Source organism: Suncus etruscus, chromosome 6 (assembly GCF_024139225.1).
Source record: "Suncus etruscus isolate mSunEtr1 chromosome 6, mSunEtr1.pri.cur, whole genome shotgun sequence".
Lineage (NCBI taxonomy): Eukaryota > Metazoa > Chordata > Mammalia > Eulipotyphla > Soricidae > Suncus > Suncus etruscus.
In genome coordinates, this window is record NC_064853.1 from 79706796 (window position 1) to 79732881 (window position 26086).

A 26086-nucleotide genomic window follows, 5' to 3' on the forward strand; every position below is an offset into this window, starting at 1 on the left:
CGATGTGTAAGGCAAACTTCATACCCGCTTCACTGTTTCCTCAGCATAGAAATGTAAATTGTTTTAATATAATTTATTTAAAAATAAATGTGACCTATGCATCACATAGTTGTTCATAATTCATTTGTTTCCAGGTAGTTAGCATCAAAATTGTAAAAAAAATGATAAAAAGAAATAAATTAGAAAGAAGAAAAAAAAGTACTGCAACAAAAACATTTGTGAAATTTATTGTATCTTACAAGGAAGTAATTAAGCTATAACCCTGCTTTTTTCTTTTTCTTTTTTTTTCTTGTTTTTGAACATTAGGTAGCTTCAGAAACACATTAACTACTTCATTGATGTGTTCCTAGAGAAATATAGTATTAAACAAAAATGAAGTTGTCATACAGCTCAAAGGGTTCCAGGAATCAAACCTAGGTTGCCTGAGAACAAGAAAGTGCTCTTCTATGGTATTACCTCTTTGACCCCATGGGAAAAATAATTTATATACTGGTATACTTGCATAATTGAGAATATTTTAACTTAAAAGTAAAGGAAATTCATATTAATCTGTGAAATCTTTGCTAATGTGTTTCTGCCTCACTAGCAAACATATTTCAATACTTTAGGTTAGAGATAGCAATTTTGTTAATGATTCTGGTTTGAGACAAATTTTACTTAGTCACAGTAAAATATTTAACAATTGAATTAACTGAAATATCCCTTTCCCACAGTGGACTAGTGACATTTATAATGGAGTTAAAAATGGCCGTAGGGTGTTAATGCTGCCATATGCATTCTCTGACCAAGGCTTCTCTGGTTTTATGAGAAGACCACACACAAATTGTGTCAACTGTTCAGTGTTCTTGGATGTTCAAACTAAAATGCCATTGATGTGTGTGCAATTTGTATTGCACCCTTGCTCACAAGGTTACAAAAATTGGTTTTCTATTTATCATTTTCTGTAAATGTTTCTTTACTCTTACCTGAAACTCAAACTTAATTTGGCACAATACTTTCCTTTAAAAACTTGCAACATTGATGAAAACTCACTGAGGTTTTTTTTCCAAGTCATCTTTATACATAAAATTTATTCATCATTTGCCTTTTTTTTTTCCCCAGAAGATATGATTGCTCATAGGACTCAAAATTTCTTCAGTGTGGGTGATGTAATGTATGCCATACCTTTCTTACATTATTGTTGGTTTAAAAAAAAAGGTGTCCAATTATTTTTCACTATCAATAACCTTATTGTGACACCAGTTTGGTACCTGTTGTAAAGCTTAAGTATAAGAACAAATTGGCAGAAATGTATCTTTGACAACTTCCAAAATTCAATGTTTCTTTCTAATCTTCTAGGCTTTCCCCTCCTATGTATGAGACAACAAAGAAAATGTTTTATATATCTACCTAAAGTCTCATATTTATTCTATTTATTTGTTTATTACAAAGCAAGGCTGGAGATTACTGAGGATATTGTATAAATACAGATATAATAGCATTGCTTACTCATAGCATTGGAAGTCTTATTTCAACATTACATGATTTTCCTTGTCTTCTAAAATAATTTTTCACTAAAAATTGAAAAAATTCTAATGAAAACTAACAATAATAGTTAACATTTTTGTGACAATTGACCTTGAAATAGAATACTGTACTTCAAATACTTTAAATAAATGTCTACAAATTTTGTTTTTTCTTAATTTTTTTAATCATAAAATTTCTCAACTATCTTTTAAATCTCATATAAGAAAATAAAACAATGCTTTGTGTTGGTTACATGAAATAGGTCATAACATACAAACTTAGTACTATACAGAAATTCCTGAGGGAATTGTACCAGTAATATTATATATGTGAAACCCATTATTATTCAAAGACTTTATTCAGCTTATGATTTAAACTTCAAGACACAAGTCTAAATGTTCATTAATTCAAGATTCTAAAACTCCATTCTGATAAACAGGACAGTCAACCATTTTCTTCTGACTGGATGAATTGCTAGAATTCCAAGTTGCCACTGTAAGATATTAACTACATTTTGGAGTACTACCACTTGTGCTTTCTTGATTAAAAAATTGTCTAGAACAATTTTATCTTCTAGCTTATGCAGTTTACTTGCATCTTAGAACTTCATCTTCAGATCCACTCATGTTCTGTGATGCAGTCACAGATGTCAATTCCATTGCTTTTAAAGGATTTTCAAGGAATGTCTTAAAAGACGTTGGCCTTCTTTGAGAATTAGAGGGGTTCTTAGTGATGCCTCCAACTATTCCATATTTTGCTAGAGATCTATTCACATTTCTGAAAGCCTTTTGGTTGGCAACTGATATTTTAGGAAAGTAATTATTTATACCATTTTAGTGGCTAAAGTATAAATAGGGGAGATTAAAGGAGTTTATTACTTGAGCCATTCTGTTCAAATTTCAACCTCTTATTTCAAATTAGATCTTAGGACATTTGTTAAAGTGTCTTGACTTAAAATATTTTATTATTAATAGAATTTGAAGCAATAAATTTCCCAGGTGAAAGTGAATTGCTTGTTTCTCCTAGAACGAATCTTTCCTCACTGAAAGGAATTAATAACTTTTCTTAGTTCTCTTTGGATTATCTTTAGTCTCTGCAGTTGCTACTGGATAGTTTCCTAGTTTTGTCTTTCCTTGGCCCTCTGAGTAGTTCTCTGGTTCTCTGATTTTTATAAAAGTGCCTTCAAAGGTTTTCTGGTGTTCAGCCCACCAATAGTCATTAGCTGAGGGTGCCCTGTTAGTAGCACGTTTGACATAATCATAATAAGGCATTCTGTGCTTACATGGTCCATCACAACACCACCAGTATTGATCATATTCATTTACCTCATCATGAAAAATATGGTATATCATAATATTGGCTCCAGTCAGATGACTGATGTGACGGATATGCTTACTAAACTGTGAACCATGGTTTTCCTGGTCTTTGTCATTATTAACACACAAGTAGCCATGAATCATTTCATGCAAGAGCTTCTCTACAAGATCTTTTCTTGGTCTCAACTTCAAAAGTGGTTTACTGAGGCGGATGGAACACATCCACCTCTGCCTTCATAACTACATATTCCAGCACACTGTGTCATTCGCATGCTCCACTTCACTTCGAAGGCTTCTAGCTGGCCCCAGAAGAATAGATTATTGAACTGCATAAACAGGGTCCACAAATCCGGGGTGAGATCTACCAACTCCCAAGACATGTCCACCACTGACATGGGGTCCCAGGGGTTATGGGGCTCCATGATCTGCAAGTTCCACTCCTCTTGAAGCTGTAGTGCCAAAATAAAGTCTTCATCTATAGCTGCTAAGATTCTGGAGGTTGCCAACTTTCAGCTAACTTTGAGGTACTACCTTCTACATAAGATACTGGCTTTTGGGTGGTTCTCAAGTCTGTCTGAAGAACTCATGAGGAAATCGGGAAAACTATCTGGAGAACAAGAATTGAGTTTTCCAAAAACACCGAAATCAATCAATATTCTGAGGCTTGCAAAAGAACCCAATATAACACCTCAGATGTTTCCAAACTTGAGTTCCCATAGCTCTAGGCCCTAGTAAGACTCCGGAAGTAAGTTAACGTCATGCTCAGCACATGCACAGTATGACACCTCGCTGCCTACAAGCCCACCCACGTCCAGAGCATGCCTTCTTGTGTCACATGCCTTCTGCACTCCACATTTTGCACAGGCTCAGAGTCTAAACATCTACAAATTTGAAAAGGGACTAGAACATGTTTCAAAATAGACTTCTTTTAATTATATTTTTATTTTAACATAGCTTGATAAGAATTTATTTTAGCATATTGAGAAATTATTTTTAATTTATTTATAAATATAAAATATTTACAAGTCAGAGTTTAAAATTTCACATGCTCTCAAACATTATTTAATCAAAATTTTAGAAAAGCCAAATTATACTTTTGTTTTACTGATACTCTGTAAGATGTTTATGTCCAGTTGATCTTCTATAAGACCAGATTAAGTTGATTCACTTAGAAAATGAAGGACCGAAAAGGCATGCTATACTAAGCAACCATGCTATTTTTAAGGTTCAGTTAGTTGATGGAACTTTGTATCTGTCAGGCATATTTAAACTGATCCAGCTAAATCTTTGTGAATGTAGGTTCCATGTAGAGGAATCAGCTTCAAAGACACTTCTTTCATTTGTTCTCATTGAAATGCTCTTCTACCTTGGTCCTCTTCGCTTCTTACTTAGGTTCATTAAAACACATAAAAATAGATAAAATAGCTTTAAAAAAGCAGATATTTTTAATTTATTTTTACAAGTCTTTCACTGTAATATTTTAGATACATAGTGACATTAAATCAGGGCATTTCCACAACCAATGCTGTCCTCCCTCCATCCCTTTTCCCAGGATGCATCCCATATCCCCTCCCCTTACCCCCGCCCATCAGACTGCCAGTATAAGTGGTCCCCTCTGTGTCTAGCTTATCGATTGGGTATTGATTCTGTTGTCGTTGGCTTTGGATTTGGTGATTAAGTCTGATTGTTATTTTTTGTTTCCACTTAATGTTCATATGACTATTTGGTCTTGGTACCTTCCATTATTTCTCCCTCAATTTGTGAAGTGAAACAAGATGGTTCAAGTTATGAGGTTCTGTTAGAAGGAAAGAAAAAAAAAAAAAAGCACCACAGCAATAAAGACAACAACCACACAAAAACCACGGTCCTAAAATAAAAACAAAACAAAGCACAAAAAAGAATAAAAATAAAGCAGGAAAGAAAAGAAAACAACATTAACAAAACCAAAAAGAATTAGTTTGAGCCTTTCTCTCTCTCTCTCTCTCTCTCTCTCTCTCTCTCTCTCTCTCTCTCTCTCTCTCTCTCTGCATAGGCAAAGAAAAAATTGGGGAGATTAGAAAGGGAATTCCCTTGGCCTAATAGATACAGGGTTTCTCCATTCTTGAAGTATGCTGTCATGTTAATAACTACAGGCTCCAAACATGGTCTTTTACTCTCCCCTAGGTTTTTTTGTGGTGGCTAGAAACTTTCCTCTCAGTCGTGGATGATAAAATCAGGCCTCTGTAGTTAGAACTCTTGGTCTTTGCACAGTTCATAGCATGGAGCCTAGGATGGCATCCTTCTTTACAATTCTAGAAGTTCTGTTCCAACACTGTTGTTTTAATCAATCCTGTAGTTGATGGTCTTGGTTTTTACAAAGGTCCCTTGACAAAGTCTGGGCTAGAATCTTTCATTATATTCCCAGATCTGCTCAGTTGAAGTTGTCTCAGTCAGACCTCTGGAATTAGAGATCTTGGTTATTGTACAGGTTGTAGGCCAAAGCCTAGATTAGGTACTTTTTTTTATTTGTCCCAGGATAAGCTTTGTCCAGTCATGTAGTCACAGTCGGTCTTCTGAAGATAGCGATCTTGGCTTTTGCACAGATCAAAGGATGATGTGTCTTCTGATTTCATCTTATCATTAGGTGGTGAGGTAAGACAATCTAAAAAAGCAGGTATTTTTTAATCATTTAAATAACATGGTAATAATAATATTAGGCTGATATGTTAATTTTAATATTACTGAAAATTATTTTACCTAAATTATTTTACCAAATAGAAAGACCCTCAACTACTGCCCATAGATACCTTTAGTTTATCACTTCTTTGCCAGTCCCCATCCTCCCTTGTACTCCACAAGGCCTTGGTAATTTCAGTTTGATTTTCCAAGAGTGTGCTTTTATTTGCTGTATACATTACCTCTCTTTATATTTTTTATCAAAAATGATAAGTTTATCTAACATTTCTTTTTCTATCTCTGACATATCTTTCTTAACATTACACATTAGTTCCATATACATTACTGTAAAATACAAGATTTCAGTTTTTTATAGTATTTTATTGCATAATGTAAAACAATGTCTTTATTTACTCATCTGATATTAGACATTTAATTTTTTACAGATCCACACTATTGCAAATAGTGTCACAATGTTCATGGGTGTACATCTATTTTTGTTTCCTATTAATGCTTTTTATATTCACATAAGTATCACAAAGTGGAATCACTGAATTATATGGAAGTTTTATTTTTAAGTTATTGAAAAATCTCCATATTTTTTTCTATAGAGGCCAAACAGGATGGCATTTTTAATAGCAGTAAATAAGTTTATTACTCACCACATTCACACTATCACTGTTAGTTTCCAGTGTTTTTGAAATAAACTTCTCATGTTTCAAAGAGGGAATATAGCATTGTAATTTTGATTGGCATTTACTCTGATGATAAAACATTTTCATATGTCTAGTGACCATCCTGATGTTTTATTTAAATAAGTATCTGTTAAACGTTGAGAATTTTTTTATCTATTGTTGTTTTTGCTGTTTCTGAGTGCTTTATATGTTTTGGGTATTTACCTTTTGTCAGATATATGGTGTGAAAATGATGCTTTTATTTTGTGAGGTAGATTTTGATTTTAGTCATTATTTTTTTTCAAACACAGAAACATTTTAGTTTGGTATCATAACATTTGCTTATGTTTACTTTTGTTTTATTTGTAGTGGCTGATTCATTGAAGACCCTCTGAGTTTAATATTTTGTGCTTATATTTTCAATTTTGCCCTTTATCTCAACTTACTTCAACTTATTTTTGTATAAAATAGGTTACCTAAGTAAGCTTATTACAAGAAAACATTCCATTTTTCAGGTACGAGAAAATGCCCAGCAATTCTACATTCTTGCTTTATGGGTTAAAATATAGAGAATATATAATTTAATGGAAATAGTCATAGGACCCTCTCAACACAATGCTGCCTATAAAACATCTGCAGACAATGATCAAATTTGGAAATAATTATCCATGTTATTTCAGTGAGCTCACAAAAAATAATTGGAAAGACACTATGTCATAATTATGACAGTGCTAGTTCCATCAGCCAACGTTTTGACAGATATTGGCATCCAAACTTGAGTCCTCACCATGCATGCCTGAGAAGATTTCAACCGTATTTTGATGAAAATCACCACTCCTGTCATGTCTAGTAACTTTGAACAATCAACACAGGTAATCTGACACAAGAAATTTTGAATTCTGTGATGAAAAGTTGAACAGTCATATCAGCATTGAACAATGTATTCTTTATCCAGAGTCCAGGGTTTTCCATTGGTCATCCTGATATTCTACTTTGAACAAACACTGCTTAAAAATAGAGCTGAAATGGCCCATTGCTCTTTGTAGTTAACTGAGCCTAAATTTAATATGATCATAAAGATCACTAGTAAAATATCTTTGCCAAAGATTGTAGGATGCTCCTGTAATCATCAAATAAAGAATGTTTGTTGTTGCTATTTGTTCATGTATTCTGTACATCGTTTCCCTTTTACTTGCAGTAATTTCATTGGCTTATATTGTGTATTTTATTTAAAATAAATTTATAGTATATAATATAACATTTTATCATTGCATTCGAACATGTATGCAGTTATGTTTAAAACTAGATTATTTAATCTGACAGGGGATAAAAATCTTATTTTATACTATTTTTCTTTAAGTGTTTATTTTTCTATGACTTGGAAAGTGTTACAGAAGAAGGTATGAAATTTTACCATATATAACAGTGAGTACATACTTGCTTTTTATTGATTTACAAAGGTAAAGCTAAGGGACCACTAAGTATCCTTATGCTCATTGAGAGAATTTTCACTAGAAGCCCATTGCTAACAGTATAGTATATTATTTCCTCCTATACTATCACACTTTATCCAAGGAATCTATACATTTATTTTTATATTTTTCTTTAAATTGTCATACATGCCTATTTCTCTGGATAATTTTATTTTTTTAATCTGAATCCTGGATTTTGACAAAAATATTCATAAAAAAATAAATGATAGAGCAAAACACTTAAGCTTTTTCAAAACAAAGCTTGAAAATGACAGTGGATGTATGTATTTTGTATTCACTTATTTAATCATTTATTTTATTTATTTTATTTTTTCTATTATTCTCCAGGTGAGTTGTTATACACTCCTTAGCGAATTCCGACTTCCATGGCCACCATCCTGCTTATTTAATCATTTCTTATGCTGAGAGAACTTTCCTCTACCCTGTTCATCTCCCTTGAAGATGCAACAAGGTAAGCTTATCTGTGTTTGGAATTTACATGGATAGTTTTATATGTGCAGACATGCTTAAAATTGCAGGATATTGAAAGTATAGAATTTCAAATTTTTCATGTGTTATCTCCTTATAATTTGAATATATACAGGAAACTATTAAAAGGCAGCAGATAATCTACTTGAAATGGTAACTTCTTAAGTTAGTGGTCTCAAGTATACTACATATTAGAGCTCTGATGCAGTATTTCTCGCCTGGAGACAATACTCCACTTTCCCTATTACAAACAAGATGTTCCATACAGGAAAAAAGATAAAACAACATAAATGGGGACCATGGAATATGACTTGATAGCCAACCAGTAAGATCATCAAGTGGTGGCGGCGGCGGTGGTGGTGGTGGTGGACAGAGTGAGCCCTATGAGATGGGGGGGGGGGGGTAGGGCAGGACACAGAAAGGAAACAAGAAATAAAGGAGACCACAGTTGGGAAAAATTAAGAAACACTGTTCTGAGGCAGAAATACTTGTTGCATTTAAAACATTTAAGATAGTTTTGAACATCTACACTTTGAATCAGATATATTGGGTCACAAGAGCATATTCTGAACACAATTTGGTAACATTGCAGCTGAGTTGATAAATGGGTTAAAATGCATCTGGACTCCCTCCAAATCAATACTGGCATTGATTCTAATATTCTATGTTTTCAAAAGCACTGTTGGGAACACTCAAATAATTTGCCTATGAAATACATTTTAAAAAATACTTCCCCAGAAGTTTCAGTTATCTAAAAGTCAATAATAGCCATTTTCCCTTAGGAGCTGTATAAACTGTTTGAATGTTCTTTTTAGTGCCATATGTTTACTTCACCCTTGACTATTCAATGGAATTTTGAGCTACTATTGTAGAACTCCTTCATTTGTTGCCCAAAGATAGTTGGCAGTGGCCTTTAAAAAAAGACAGGTATTATGATATACAGAGAAACCCGGTAAAGTTAATTAACTTTATCACCACATTTTTCCCCCAGCTGTCAATTAGCAGTGTTTCTGCAAGGAGAAAATTTTCCCTCATGGTAATTCTTTTCATCAGAATAATGGCAGCATAAATACAATTGTCTACTAAACAAATCTTACTAGTCGCTTACAGTATTGTCACTAAACATCAGAATGAATAAACATCTTTGTGAAGATTGTTAAAACTGAGGGTGCACTACTGATGACTCGTACAAAGTTTGGGGGAATTTCCTTAAGTCTTTCTTACGCTATTGAGATAATGTATCAGGGAAAACTCTGCTGCTATTCTCCCTAGGAGCTCTGTTATCAGCGTGAGAACATTGTGGATAACTGCACTTGAGTCAAACTTTTAGAAACTATAAATTTTTTAATAGTCATAATTCTGATGACTGATTATAGAAACTAGAGAAACCATATAGTCCCAGGTTTGTGTGCAAGTGAGGAACCACTAGGGCAAATTGACAGCTTTCTGTACAACATGGTTCACGAAAACTTCAGGGATTTATTTTCAATTGTCATTTTGTATGTGTCAAAAGCTTATATGTTTGAGAAAAAAAAAAGGGGCTTGGGCAGAAAAAGGTGGTTTCTGCAGTCAGCAAACTTTGGAATGTTGAAAGATTCAATTAAAATAAAGGCAAATGCTCTAGGCCACTCTAAAGGCTCAATAAAAATCACTAGCTTGAGTAGTCAGAGACTCACTGCAGTGGACTGAGTACTTTCTGTGCTTTTGGCAGATTTGTGGGTAGATCCCTAACTGAGAACCAGAAGCACAGAGCCCAATACACTTGAGAGATTCTAGAAATGTCTTCTAGAGGTGGAATATATGCACATCTGCATAGTTATGTGCTTCTTTTATTTTATTGCATAAATATAAAGCAAGTCCTAAGCAAAAATGTTTTTATTTCTTCTGAGGGCAGATTATTTTTTAACTTTTGTTATGTTCAAAGTGAATTACAAATCTTTCACAGTAATATTTAAGGCACATAGTGACAGTGAATGAGAGACATTCTCACCACCAGTGTTGTCCTCCCTCCACTTCTGTTTCCCGCATGCATCCCACATCTCCCTCCTTTATCCCCAGTAATGCTAGTACATCTGTTCCACCCTTGTACAGCTTGTTGTAGATTGTGTTTCAATACTGTTGTTGTTGCCTTTGGACTTGGTATTCAAGTCTGATTTTTTTCATTTCCACCAAATGAACATACGACTGTCTGGTCTTGGTACCATCCATTTCCCCCCTCCAATTATGAGGATGATCAAGGTGATTTCCGTAATGTGGCTCTATTGGAGAAATTTTAAAAAAATATGGGAAAAGAAAAGAAAAAAAAGGCAAACAAAAAGAGAAAAACTAGGATAAGTCTGTCTAGGTGTTATTAATACCTATTTAGAAAAAGAAAGGGTAAAAAGAAAAAGCTAACAAAACAAAATAAAACAAGACAAGAAAAACAAAATAAAACAGACCAGCAACTTCTTAAAAAAGGGTTGTGTTCTTTCTTCTTCTTCTTCTTCTTCTTCTTCTTCTTCTTCTTCTTCTTCTTCTTCTTCTTCTTCTTCTTCTTCTTCTTCTTCTTCTTCTTCTGCCTCTGTAGCTGAAGATCTTGTTATTTGCATAGGTCATAGGATGAAGGCTAGGAGAGATTTTTTGTTTTTGTTTCTGTTTTTTATAGTTCTAGGTTTTCTGTTCCATCGCTGTTATTGTAATCTGTCTTCTGTAATTAGTGGTCTTGGTTTTTTGTTCAGATCGTAGGACATAGCCTAGGCTATAGTCTTTCAGCATGATTCTAGAAGTTCTGCTCAGACACAGTTGTCAAAGTCAGACCCCTAGGATTAGAGACCTTGATTTTTGTATGAATCCTAGGTCAAGACCTACTCTAGGAACTTCCTCATTTGTCTTTGATAGGTTCTGTCCAGTTCATGTTTGTCAAAGTCAGTCTTCTGTAAATAGCGATTTTATTTTTTGCTTAGGGCAAAGGATGACTTGTCTCCTGATTACATCATACCATAGGTGATGAGATAGGGTAGCCTGAGGGCAAATTTTGAACTCTTGAGGAAAAGCCTTCTGAAGTCACCAAAAATTTCCTCTCCTTTGAGTTGCTGCTTTGCCCATAGTTAATAAGAGAACTTAGAAAAAGATCAGATTCTTTTATAATCTAATTTAAAGACATATTCCAGTTTCTTCACCCTCTCATCATTAGAAGTGAGTGTAGTGCACCTGTACTTCATGGAAGGCAGTTCGGTATGAACTTTTGAAGGAAGGAAGATCAAAGTCTCAGGAATCTATTTGGAGTAACTCACATGAACCATTGCTCACCTATGGTCTTGCTAACACATAAAATCATGACCTATATTAGGCACCACTATAAAAGCTTTGTGAAGGCAATAAGGGCTTCAGACAAACACTAGTCCTAATTTATGAGGCACATATTTCTATTATATAGAAATAAGAACACCAGATTAAAATTCTATTTAGTTCAATAGTACTTGCTGCTTTCTTTCTGCATCTACAGATATGCTTTAAAAACTTAATGCATATTGCTCTGTTATATGTGTTTCCCTGGAGAATTTTATACATTTGTAAATTTTGTTGATAATTTCTGTTGATAATTAAGTTATTTAAATAATTGCACATTTATCAATAGATATAGATAAATGGATAAATAGATGATAGACAAATAGCGCTAGCCTAAGACGGACTGCAGTTCAATCCCTCAGTGTTCCATATGATCCCCCCAAACTAGGACCTATTTCTGAATGCATAACCAGGAATAACCCCTGATCATCAACAAGTGTGGCCCAAAATAAAAAAAAATCACAAAAGAAAATAGGTAGATAGATAGATGATAGATCATTTTCCCTTGGACCAGATAGGTAATTTTAGAGATAATTCTAAAGTAAATGCTTTGTATAGAGGAGGCTTGGACTTTATCTCTTACATGAGCCCTAGAGCAGTGCCAGTTTCATAAATTCTGCTCGCACTGACCCTGAAGTAATCCCTGAGTATGTTGGGTATAAAATCATAGTTTCAAGCTACTCTTTTCTAATTGACAATGGTACATGTAAATAAAAATAACTCAAGGATCCTCTCTCTCCTCTTTTACTTGTGAATCTAGGGAGACACAAGGGAAAGTCCAGGCTTATGTATTTTATTTATTCATTTATTTGCCAGTGTAAGGCTGGATAGAGCTTTACTCAAGACAAAGCAGTTTGCTCTAACACAGAGTGTGTTTGTGTGTGGATTGGAATGGTTCCATTTTGAAAGATCTCAGAGGACAGGCCTCAGAGGATTTCCCTCATTTATAATTAAAGTAGATTTGATCAAGACCCAGAACTATGCCTGCTTTTCAGCCTGCAGTAAAAAAGCAACAGAAAAATCCATTCACTAGAGCAAAACATTTTGTTCTAGATTTTGTACTGTAACTATGATTCAATATTCCCCTCTGTGCAGTGGTCCACAGTTCTTATTCTGACATTAGAATTTTGTCATCATTGATTCAAGTCTGGGTTGAAGAAAAATATGGATGTATAGTTCTGTATAAAAATGAGCATAGAAAAGGAGCTTTTATCACTCATTGGCCTTTGTTAATATATTTCTCTTGGTTTGCTCTTAGATGTGAAGGTTGAGTAAGGGCTATATTTGGGCATCATTGAATTGCTAACCCAATATACTTTATTTCAGATATTACTTGAAATATCAATATTTATAAGTCAAGCAAGACATAAAATTAAATTCACCCTATAATTTCCCCCTTAAAGCACCTCTAAAAGTAAACTGTTACCCATTTTAAACACTTCTGACATTAAATGCCTGGGTTCTCTACAATAACAAAGACTCAGTTCTCTACAAATCCCAACTTTGCAAAGTTTAATTTAATTCTGACTCTCCCTAGAGTTTACACTGACCTCACAGGTTAAAAATTTAGTCCCTAAAGACTTCTTCTTAATTAAGATATAAGTCAACTGTAATGTGTGTCTAGTAGGTATTTAAACTTTTTGACTTTTCTGGATTCCAAGAATCAAACAGATCACAAAGACCATGAAAATCACTCTGTAAAGGATCAAAATGAAAAGCAAATGAAGAGTTACATAGGATATCTGAAAGGTTCCTAAACATGGGAGCTTTTGTTTCCTAGATACATCACCCTGTGACACAATGATGGTTGATACCCCTTCAGTAACAGAGAGATGATGATGATGATGTTGATGATGATGATGATAGGTAGCCAGATAGATGATAGATGAAAGAAAGAAAGAAAGAAAGAAAGAGAGAAAGAAAGAAAGAAAGAAAGAAAGAAAGAAAGAGAGAGAGAGAAAGAAAGAAAGAAAGAAAGAGAGAGAAAGAAAGAAAAATGAAAGAAGAAAGAAAGAAAGAAAGAAAAAGAAAGAAAGAAAGAAAGAAAGAAAAAGAAAGAAAGAGAAAGAAAGAAGAAAGAGATAGATAGAGAAAGAAAGAGAGAGAAAGAAAAATAAAAGAAAGAAAGAAAGAAAAAGAAAGAAAGAAAGAAAGAAAGAAAGAAAGAAAGAAAGAAAGAAAGAAAGAAAGAAAGAAAAAGAAAGAAAAGGAAAGAAAGAAGAAAAGAAAGAAAGAAAAGGAAAGAAAAAGAAAGAGAAAGAAAGAGAGAAAAAGAAATAAATAAAGAGAAAGAAAGAAAAAGAAAGAAAAGGAAAGAAAAAGAAAGAGAAAGAAAGAGAGAAAAAGAAAGAAAGAAAGAGAGAGAGAAAGAAAGAGAGAAAGAAAGAAAGAAAGAAAGAAAGAAAGAAAAAGAAAGAAAAGGAAAGAAAAAAGAAAGAAAAAGAAAAAGAAAGAAAGAAGAAAAAGAAAGAAAGAAAGAAAGAAAGAGAAAGAGAGAGAGAAAGAAAGAAAAAAATAAAAGAAAGAAAGGAAGAAAGAAAGAAAGAAAGAAAAGAAGAGAAAGAAAGAAAGAAAGAATGAAAGAAAGAAAGAAAGAAAGAAGAAAAAGAAAGAAAGAAAAAGAAAGAGAAGAGAAAGAAAGAAAGAAAGAAAGAAAGAAGAGAAGAAAAGAAAAGAAAGAAAGAGAAGAGAAAGAAAAGAAGAAAGAAGAAAGAGAAAGAAAGAGAGAGAAAGTAAAAAAGAAAGAAAGAAAAAGAAAGAAAAAAAGAAAGAAGAAAGAAAGAAAGAAAGAAAGAAAGGAAAGAAAGAAAAGAAAAAAAAAGAAGAAAAGAAAGAGAAAAAGAAAGAGAGAAAGAAAGAAAAATAAAAGAAAGAAAGAAAGAAAAAGAAAGAGAAAAAGAAAGAAAAAAGAAAGAAAGAAAGAGAAAGAAAGAGATAGAAAGAAAGAGAGAGAAAGAAAAAGAAAGAAAGAAAGAAAGAAAGAAAGAAGAAAGAAAGAAACAAAGAAAGAAGAAAGAAAGAAAGAAAGAAAAAAGAAAAAGAAAGAAGAAAAGAAAGAGAAAAAAAGAAAGAAAGAGAGAAAAAGAAAGAAAGAATGAAAGAAAGAAAGTAAGAAAGAAAGAGAAAAAAAGAAAGAAAGAAAGAAAAGAAGAAAGAAAGAAAAGAAAGAAAGAAAGAAAAAAAAAAAGAAAGAAAGAAAGAAAGAAAGAAAGAAAGAAAAAGAAAGAAAGAAAGAAAGAAAGAAAGAAGAAGAAAGAAGAAAGAAAAGAAGAAGAAAGAAAGAAAGAAAAAGAAAAAGATCTACCCTATAGGCAGGCAAGGGGGAGGGCATGGAGAAGAGTGGCTGGGAAGCTGGGGACATTGGTAGAGGGGAAATGTGTTCTGGTGATAGATATTATAAATTGTATGGCTGAAAAGCATGAACAATTTTGTAACTATGTTTTATGAGCAACCTTGTAACTGTGGTATCTAAAAAATAAAGAAGTTAAAATAAAATAGTAGATATAGTCAATCAGATAAGATACTAACTTTCTATGCATCAGGTCTAGGTTTAATCCCCAGCACCTCTAGGAGTAATCCCTGAGCTAGAAGGAATCTCTAAACACAATTTAGTATGACCCCCCCCCCATACCAACAAAAACAAAAGGAATTTGCCTCAAATTTTTCTCAAGTTCATTGCTCGTTAGGTTATACCTTATTTTACCTAAAAGAAAGATCACTCCTGGTTTCTTTTTGTCTGTTAACTACTTGGATTTATCCCAAGAGATTCTCCAAAGAGTGCCTTTCTAGTGGTGATGAGTTCTTGATCTAAAGGCCTTCCCAGGGATGATCATTTATTGTTGATTACTGGCACTAGACCAGAGAAACCCTCATCTCCCAAAAATGATGAGTCAGCTAGAGTCTCTGCAGACTCCGTCTGAAAGTGGCTCAACCAGCGATATACCTGCACCGAAACACTGAATTAGGTAAACAAGCCGGGGAAGTCCAAGTCCTGAGCACTGTCAAATGGTTAAATGTCCAGAATTGCTTTGGATTTGTCAACAGACGTGACACCAAAGAAGAGGTCTTTGTTCACTGGACAGCTATTAAGTAAAACAATTCCAGGAAGTTTCTGTGGCATTGGTGATGGGGAGACTGTGAAGTTTGATGTTGTGAGAGGAAAGAGGGGACCAAAAGCTGCTAATGTATCCTGACCTGGCTGAATGCCAGTGAAAAGTGGTAGATATGTTCCCAATCGATATAACTTCTGTCGGTTTATCCCTGGCCTCACTCGGTTACCTCACCACCTATGGTGGTAGAGGCCCCCTCAGGTGTGACAGAAGCAGGCAGTGAAGGGGAAAGAGTTGAAGATTTTGGGCAGTGTCCCAGACGCCAATGTCTAAATCTTTCCTCTACCAGAGGGGCTTTTTATGAGGACCCCTAACCTGCAGCAGCTTATCGAGGAGAACCCAGCAGCCTAACACAGAAGGAGAAGAGGGAGGAAACAAGACCAGCTGAGGACTAGCTGAGGGGAAAGCTGCTTTCAGAACTTCCTGCAGCTGCGTTAGCTCCAAAAAAAAAAAAAAAAAAAAAACTTTCTTCTAGGCTAATCTCTTGACCCTCTTTGCGTTGATCACTATATTGCTGGTTAAATGTGTGTTCTAGCTGTACTAGATTTTAGAGCTACTGTTTTGTTCTATGCCCCACTGCAACCAGAAAATTTTATATCCAGCTTTAGTGGTTTAATATTTGTTCGCACAGTTCCAGGAAGATCATAATATTGTTAGATTTTTAATGGTTCTCAGATATTCTAGTGAAAGTTTCCCAATTATGATGTTTGATGTGTAATTACTTAGCAGCTTATTCTCAAAATTATGTCTGAAAAGATATTCTAATGTCTTTGTCCACAGTAGTAGATGGAAGAAGAACTTGGATGCTATAGATTCTTATTACAGTGCTCATAATACGAGTGTTTTTTTAGCAAAGTTATTATCAATCTGTGTATATATGCAGAAATGTTCCTGTGATTTTGTTTAATGAAGTTTATGAAAAGGATCTAGGTTGTTCTAGACTTGTATTACAGTGCTCGATGTAAGAATGTTTAAGAATTTTCTAATGAAGTGTATCTGCAGAAAGGTTCTAATGTTTATGTTAGAAGTCTGAAAAATAGTTGTGATGTGTATAAGACAAAGATATGAAAAAGTCTGATTGTTTTGAGAATGATGCATACAGTTTAAACTTTGATGCTATTAAAGCCAACTTTTACTGTACCTATGCAAAATAGCAACCACTTTTGTTCTGTCTCTGGCTCTTGCCTCTTTAGAAAACAATAGAACAGGAATTATTTACCCCTCTCAATTTTTTGAACAAAGAAGGGGCAGTTGTTAGGTTACACATTATTTTACCTAAAAGAGAGATAATCTCTGGTTCCTTTATATGTTTGTTAACTACTTGAATTTACCCCAAAACAGAGATTGTCTTACTTGTAAACCTGGGAGGGACTGGCTCAGGATAGTCTGAGGTATCTGTTCTTACTGCCCCATGCAAGAGTGGCCTCTGTACTCAACAAAAACAGGAGTTCTGGCATGCAGCTTGCTCTCCATACTAAGTAGAAGACTGCCAGATTACATGTGCTTCACCCTCAGCCCGATTTGGATTATTTCATAAGTGACCCCGTTTCAGACTCTTTTACCTGGGGTCGGAAATACGGTGCATAGGTGATTTTACAACTGCTTATGTTACAATACAGGTTTCCTTCAAAATACAATGATTAAATTATTGCTAATTAGTGGTTAATTTAATTTCTAACCTTCTTTCCTTCATAGATTTCAAAGGTGATACTGAAATTTCAAATTTTCTAGTCACATTATAGTTCTTTCCACTAAGAGTACCCAACCCTGAAGATTTCCAAAGGTTTTTAGCCTCCAATCATCTTACTAACTAACCGAAAATTAATCATTAAAAATTTAAAAGGGGCTTGAGCAATAGTACAACAGGTCAAATGATTGCTTTGCATGCATCTGACCTGAGTTTTATTACTGGCCTCCCTTATGATTCCTCAAACACCACCAGTAGTTATTATTGAGTGCACAGTCAGAAGTTAGCCCTGAGCATCTCTGGTTGTAACTCAAAAACTAAAGAAAAACATATATATATATATATATATGTTTTTCTAAAAATCAGTATCATGAATCAAACAAAAATATATATGTGGTTTTGACTTTATGACATTGAAATATTATTAAACTTATTATGCATATTAAGTTCCTAAATAATTTTGAGTCTATTCGTTCCTCATCCTCTGTCATGATGTACTTTTTGATTTCTCAGCTACTTTCATATAAATATTGAAGTTGGCATGCAATTTTAACAGCTTTTATAGGATTTCTTTTCTTCATTTAATGCCCACAGATTTTTCTTGTAGCACTATAAAATTTTTCAAGCATAAATTGGTATAAAATATAATATTCATTATTCACTTTAAAATATATGCTAATTATCTGAGTTTCTCCGTGACTCTTTGATCCCCTACTTGAAACTTATCTTCAGTTTGTCATTTAACACTTCTATACATTTCTTTGTGACCTGATTTTGAATAGTAGTATCACTAAATTATATATAGATTTTGTGTATGTTAGGAAACTTTGTAAGATTCATATTAGCATGAGTACTATTTTCGCCTTTATGTATAGATTTATTTTTCAAATTATTTTGGGATTATTGACAAAAGTTCTTAATTGAGGGTGACAAGGACCATCCTCAGTGGCTGTGGGGATAAGAGTGCATGTGATCCTGGAACTAGTGCTGAGAATGGGAATGAACCAAGGACCTCACATATGTAAGACATGTATTCTAATACTAAATCACATGCCTGGCTATATAGAATTAAGCCTGAGGTTCTAAAGCCAGGACACTGGAGAGATGTGGGTCTGGAAGCAAACTTTGATCTAGGAAATAATACACACACACACATACACACACACACACACACACACACACACACACACACACATGGAGAAACATATTCAGAAATTCCAACATGTAAGCCTTCAACCACTAATTAGCAGCAAACTCCATGGGAAGACCAGAAACACAAGAGAGCATTTTTCAGAAAATCCGAGTATTTATTAGGAAGGAACAGATCACACCTGGTGTGTGATTAGGTGGTTTTAAACATCAATCTAAGATGCTACATACAAAGATGTTTTCAAAAAATGAGTAACAAGGCATATATTGAGTGGAATGGGATTCGATTAATCCCACACCTGGCTCTCTTCTCAATATCTTCAGAAAGTCTTCTATGTTGTTGAAACAAGTTGAATATATATCTGCTACTTTATATTGTTTTTTATATTTATAAATTAACAAAATATTTATTTAATCTCTTGGTGAACATTTCTTTCTTATATATTTCTCAAATTTTTCTATTGCAACTCTAGTGACTATACTAGAGGAAAGGATTTTTGTATTGTATTTTTGTGTTCCTAGGGTATAACCCTAGGAGTGGGATAGCTGGATCATATGGGAGCTCAGTTTCCAGGTTTTGGAGGAATCTTCATATTGCTTTTCCTAAGGTTAAACTAGACGGCATTCCCACCAGCAGTGAAAAAGAGTTCCTTTCTCTTCACATCCCCGCCAACACTGCTTGTTCTCATCTTTGTGATGTGCGCCAATCTGTGTGGTGTGAGATGGTACATCATTGTTGTTTTGATTTGCATATCCCTGATGATTAGTGATGTGGAGCATTTTTTCATGTGCCTTTTAGCCATTTGTATTTCTTTTTTGTCAAAGTGTCTGTTCATTTCTTCTCCCCATTTTTGATAGGGTTAAAATTTTTTTTTTCTTGTAAAGTTCTGTCAGTGTCTTGTATATTTTGAAAATTAACCCCTTATCTGATGGGTATTGGGTGAATAATTTCTCCCATTCAGTGGGTGGCTCTTGTATCCTGGGCACTATTTCTTTTGAGGTGCAGAAGCTTCTCAGCTTAATATAGTCCCATCTGTTTATCTCTGCTTCCACTTGTTTGTAGAGTGCAGTTTCCTTCTTGAAGATGCCTTTAGTCTCAATGTCATGGAATGTTTTACCTACATGTTGTTCTATATACCTTATGGTTGCAGGTCTAATATCAAGGTCTTTAATAATTTGGATTTTACCTTCTTACATGATTATAGCTGGGGGTCTAAGTTTGCTTTTTTGCAAGTGCTAACCAATTGTGCCAACACTACTTGTTGAAGAGGCTTTTCCTGCTCCATTTTGGATTTCTTGCTCCTTTATTAAAAAATCATTGATTGTATATCCGGGGAACATTCTCTGAGTATTCAAGCCTATTCCACTGATCTGAGGGTCTGTCTTTATTCCAATACCATGCTGTTTTGATAACTATTTCTTTGTTATACAGTTTAAAGTTGAGGAAAGTAATGCCTCCCATATTTCTTTTCCCAAGGAGTACTTTAGCTATGTGAGGGTGTTTATTGTTCCAAATGAATTTCTGAAGTGTTTGATCCACTTCTTTGAAGAATGTCATGGATATCTTTAGAGGAATCACATTAAATCTGTACTATGCTTTGGGGAGTATTGCCATTCTAATGATGTTAATCCTACCAATCCATGAGCAGGATATGTGTTTCCATTTTCTGGTGTCCTCTCTTATTTCTTGAAGCAGTGTTTTATAGTTTTCTTCATATAGGTCCTTCACTTCTTTAGTTAAGTTGACTCCAAGATATTTGAGTTTGTGTGACACTAATGTGACAGGGTCATTTTCTTAATGTCTATTTCTTCCCTATCCTTATTGTTGTATAAAAAAGCCATTTATTTCTGTGTGTTTATTTGTAGCTTGCCAACTTGCTATTATCTGAGAGGTTAATCAGATGGCTGGTATTTTTTGGGTCACCAGAGCTATCATCTTCATTCTCTGTGCATGCTGTTTGCCTGTGAGTTTTCCTCATTGTCACACTTGTAGTGTGATTTTTCCTGCGTGGTATGGTTAGGTTCATTCATTAGAAAGAGCACATAGCCAGGAAGCAAAGTGAAACACCCATGTTCTTCTGGAGTGTCTAGGAGAACAATTTTGCTGGCCCCTTCTCGGCCCACTCAGAAGAGGTTCAGCACACAGGACAGTAGAGAAAAACGCACAGGCAATATGCACAGTCTCTCCCAACTGGTAATTACAAAGCAGGGGCAGATTCCTCAGGCCTGACTTTACAGCAGAGGACCCGCCTTTCTGCAAGTTACTGTTAATCGATCTATGTGTTCTTTGATTTCCATGTGGATCCTCCATATTTCTATTCTAAATCTCTTATCTGAAAGATTAATCAGATAGTTGTTATTTTTTTTTTTTTTGGTCATCAAAGCTATCATCTTCATTCTCTGTGCTTGGTATTTGCCTATGTTTCTCCTATGGTCATACTTGTAGTGTGTTTTTTTCCTACATATTATGGTGGGGTTCATTAGTTAGAAAAAGCCTATGGCTGTGAAATAAAGTGGAGAGGCCATGCTCTTCGGGAGCCCCTGTCTGCTGTGGCACCTCTTGGAGATAGTTTGTGCTGGAACTTTCTTGACCTTCTTAGGAGAGTTTTAGGATACAGTAGAGAAGAGAAATAGGTGGAGGCGACATATCCTTTCTGTCTTTTTCCCTGTTCCTATGCACACAGCAAGGGCCAGACACCTCTCACCTTCACAGACAAAGCAAGAGTGTACCTTTCTGCTGTGGTGCCTCTAGGAGACAGTTTTCACTGGGTATTTCTTGGCTTTCCTAGGAGAGTTTTAGGAGACAGACTAGAAAATCTAAGAATATCTTCTGATCACAATACTATTCCTGGCCCCTCTTGCAGAAGCTTTAAAGTGGAATGTACTGCATTATGATTCCTTTTCCTACCTTGGCTGTTATATAAATATGTTTCTAGGAAATGTATATTTTATCTTCAGTTCTTGAATGCCTATTAAAAAATATAAGCTCTATCCAGCAGCATATGCCTGAACAGTGAATAAATAAGATCCAGAGTAATTTTTGTATCCAGATTATTTCAATCATTCTGACTTATACACAAACCTATATTAACATGTAATAATAATTATCTCAGGTTCGTGTAAAACAACAGCCAATGTGACCTCAATTATATACATATTTGATTATGATTTATTTCATAATTTGAGTTAATAATTAAGATATTAAATTATTCCTTAAAAATTTTGGTGAACCCTGGAATTTTAAGAGCAGTAATTATATGATTCAATATTTTTAATGAGCTTCTTATGTTTGGAAAATTTGTCATTATTACTTTTATCTTTATAAAGTGATGTCATAATTAAGTTTTTACCTTAGTATGTCTATAGGATTTACATATTTCACTTAGGTATATCTTAGAGCAGGAGTCCTCAAACTTTTTAAACAGGGAGCCAGTTCACTGTCCCTCAGACCATTGAAGAGCCAGACTATAATAAAAACGAAAATTTTAAACAAATTCCTATGCACATTGCATACATATTATTTTAAAGTGAAGAATAAAATGGTAACAAATACAATATTTAAAATGAAGTAAAATTAAATCAACAAACTTACCAGTATTTCAATGCGAACTATGGGCCTGCTTTTGGCTAATGAGATGGTCAATGCACAGTTCCATTTGTCACTGCTAGTTATAACAAATGAAACAAACGCTGTAAGTGTGCACCTGTTAGTCTTGATCTGGTGGAAGATTTCAAATGTTTTATTCTAGAAAAAGACTGTTCACAGACATAAGTACTGCCAAAGATTATTTGCCATTTGAGTGCATTGTTCCTGAGATTAGGATATGTTTCAGAGGGGAGAGATGCATAAAAGTTAAGAAGTTTGCTTGACTTGAATGCATCTTTCAGAGTCACAATTCTGCAGTTCAGCCAGTTCCATTTGGTAAATTTTATCTACATTTTTTATATCAATAGAAAATACGTTACAGAAAAGCTTTATGTCCTGTTCATGGAGATGTGCCTCTTTATATTTAATATGGAAATCCTTTTGATATATTCCCAGTGAATATACACATGTTTTGTTTGGGAATGCAACCAATGGTTTTTCTGCTACAGATTTTGAGTTTTCCTCCTTCACTTGCTTGATGAGGAGGCCTAATTTTACTTCAAATGCTTTAACATGATTGCACTTTATAGATGAGCATTTTCTTTTCTTGAAGTTGGATATTGAAATTGTTGAATAGTTCTGTTACATCTGTCAGAAAGGCAAGGTGCCATTTTCTTTCTACATCATTGAGCTCTGGTACTTCCTTGTTTTTTGAAAACAGGAAAGTTGTAATCTGTAGAAGTAACTCTTAGAAACGTTTCAAAACTCTCCCTTGACTCAGCCAATGGACTTCTCTGTGATACTGAACATCTCCATAGTCAACATTTAGCTCATACATAAATTCCTGGAATTGTCTGTGGTTTACTGCATGAGATCTAATGAAGTCAACACAATATATCACAATTTTCATAACAGAGTCCCACTTCAGTGATTTACAACACAGCACTTGTTGTTGGATGAGGAAGTGTATGGCTATTGGATGAGAATGGTTATTTTTGGTTATAATTGGTTAATGCAAGCAATTACTCCTTTCTTTGATCCCACCATGCTAGGAGCAACATCAGTTGTCATGCTGGCTAGTTTAGCCCAGTCCAGCTCTAAACCATTCACAGTTTGGCAAACCTTTTCATAGATATCCTCACCTGTAGTTGTTCCTTTTATGCTTCACAGTGCAGCAAGCTCTTCTGTGACTTTGAAATAATCATTCATTCCATGAATAAAAATTAGAAGTTGTGCAGAATCATGACCATCATTGCTTTCTTTGAGTGCTAATGAAAAACGTGAAAGTATATTGGTGGAGTTTTGCAAATACTGATTAAAATTGTTTCCCATTTATTCAATCCTCCATGTAATTGTAAGTCTTGAAAGACTCACTGTTCTAAATAAATGGCTTTCTCTGGGCACATCTCTTTGACAACAAAAAGAAGACATTTTTTTAACAAATTCTCCCTCCATGAATGGTCTGCCAGTGCAGGCTATTAGCTCAGCAACCTGAAAACTGCTCACAGTGATAAACTATTTAGCTGCTTCTACTTCACAAAAGTATTTTGCTGAGTTGTAAATTTAGTTTTCAGTGTTAATATTTTATCTTTCCTCATTTCTTCAACTAGTCATATTTATCTTTATGTTGAGTTTCATAGTGTTGATGCAGATTGTATTTTTTGAACACAGATACTATTTTCTGGCATATCAGATACAAAACTCTTTTCTTGTACTGCGTGAAAAAGTAATCAAAAGTCCACTATTCTGGGGCTGGAGAGATAGCATGGAGGTAAGGCGTTTGCCTTTCATGCAGGAGGTCATTGGTTCGAATCCTGGTGTCCCATATGGTCTCCCGTGCCTGCCAGGAGCGATTTCTGAGCCTGGAGCCAGGAATAACCCCTGAGCACTGCCGGGTGTGACCCAAAAACCACACACACACAAAAAAGTCCACTATTTTTTGAATATCCTACACTTCTAATTTTTCTCTTTCTTGATATCAGTTTCCTAGAGATTCCAAATTAATATTAGTAAAATGCATATATATATATATATCACTTCAAAAGCAATATGCCAGCAATAATTGCCCACACTGAGACACACAGACACCATTGCATTCTAATTGGTGAAACCTCACTTTTACCTCAGGCTCACACTGGTGCCGGTGCCATTAACCACTTGACATCTGCAGTTTCCCGCCTCATTAATGACTATGCCCCTTTAAAAAATGTTATGCTTTGCTACTTTAAGGGTTTATTGCACAGATATACCACATAGTACAAGCAATTAGGTCAATGCACTTTCCCAACCACATCTATAATTTTTGTTCAAGATATTTGATCACTTCTGCGACTTCTATTGTTTTGTAAATTAACAAAAAATTATAGTAAAAGTTAATTTTTATTAGCATTTTTACAATATGGTGGGCCCTAAGCAGTGAAAAAGTTAATTGCACCTGCAGTTTTGTTCATAGATCACAACAGTATAAACCGGAGTTTATACAAAATACAACATATAACATTATACAACTGAATATATATGCATTCATTGTATTTTAAATTGGGTTTTGCTACTCATCAGTTGTTTGTCACTGACCAACAGGGGAGAACATCAGACAGCCCACCTAGAGATCAGAGATCATTCTGTTACCACTCATCCAGCTCCACATTTTTCCTTCTCTCCTCCTTTCTACCTTTCCTCCTTCCCTGCTTTTCCATCTTTTCTTCTGTTCCACCTTACTTCTTTCTTTATTCACATCATAACTTCTTTCCTCCTTTCCACATTTCCTTCTGTCAGTTTTTCAATGTTTCCTTCTTTTCACCCTTAACTACATTTCTTCTTCTTATCCACAATTCCTTCTATTCCTTCTGGTAGTGACCAGGGGACTCACCTTGTAATAATGCTGCCAACTTCCTCCAAGCTGACTCTGCGCTGTGCCTCTGTCTCTCATATTCTCTCTCACCAACCTTCACTGCCCATATGCCACCGTGCAGGCTGCCCTTTCAAATGATTACTCTGAATCCTGGGTAGGTGTAGTTTGGCTGCAATGTTCGGATCCTCTCACCACCTGAAGGTCGGACATCGATTCCCATAATTTCACACCCCTCTTCCTCACTGATGATTGTCCTTCTGTAAAATAAAATAAAATAAAATAAAAAGACAGACAACAGCTGGCCCAGTGGGCTGGCCGGTTGGATAATTGTCCTCAGTGGCTCGTATGTGGCCCATGGGCCATAGTTTGATGATCCCTGCCTTAGAGAAACATTGGTTTGGTTTGGAAGTAGAAAACAGTAAAAACTATTTCGCATAGAATTTTATTTTGCTCCTATTTTATTTTTGAATTGGGGTCATACTGTTTTCAATTGCCTAATTGTGTCATAGAGTAGTATAACCATCATAATTCTTTTTCTGTGGATTACATATGTTTATGGCTGTCTAACTTGACACCTACAAATATTTGTTACAAGAGATTGATTTACACAACAATATGAGTTGACTAAACAAGTTTGAAATCTGAAAGCTAGTCAGGAAGGGGAGGTCATGAACAAAATGAGCTGCAGTCAGGGCAAAACTTACTGTCAGTAGGGAGAATTCATTTCTCAGGAAGGCTTTAGTCTTGGTCTTTAAATTTGCAATAAATTAAATCAAGCATTTTCAGGTTACCCAGGATAATCAACCTTACTTAAAATCAATTAATTAAGAAATTTAATTTCTTGCCCCAAAACATCAGATTACTGTTTATTTACATAACTGCTGACTGTTGCATAACCCACTCGACATATTAAAATATAAATAGAACTCTTGAGGACATGAAATCTAATGGTAACTTTATTGAGTCAATATCATTGGATAAACAAATTGAGGCAAAAATAACAGGGATTACATCAAATCAAGAAGCTTCTGCATTGTGATATAAATGATGATCAGAATATGAAGACATAATTAGTCTGATAGAAAATATTTCCCCAACACCTATCTGACCAAGAATTCATTTCTGAACACATAAAGCACAGGTAAATATTAACAAAATCCAAATACAAAAATGGAAGAAGAGACAAACTGAAATGTCTTCAAAGTTTTATGAAAAATCGTTTGAATCACTGTTTATCAGAAAAATGCAATTCAAAAGAGCAATTC

General features: G+C 34.6%; 1 pseudogene; it reads right to left on the reverse strand.

Moving 5' to 3' along the window:
- Positions 1-1877: 1877 nt before the first annotated feature.
- On the reverse strand, positions 1878-25031 carry LOC126011808 (DNA-dependent metalloprotease SPRTN-like; annotated as a pseudogene).
- Between the last annotated feature and the right edge of the window lie 1055 nt (positions 25032-26086).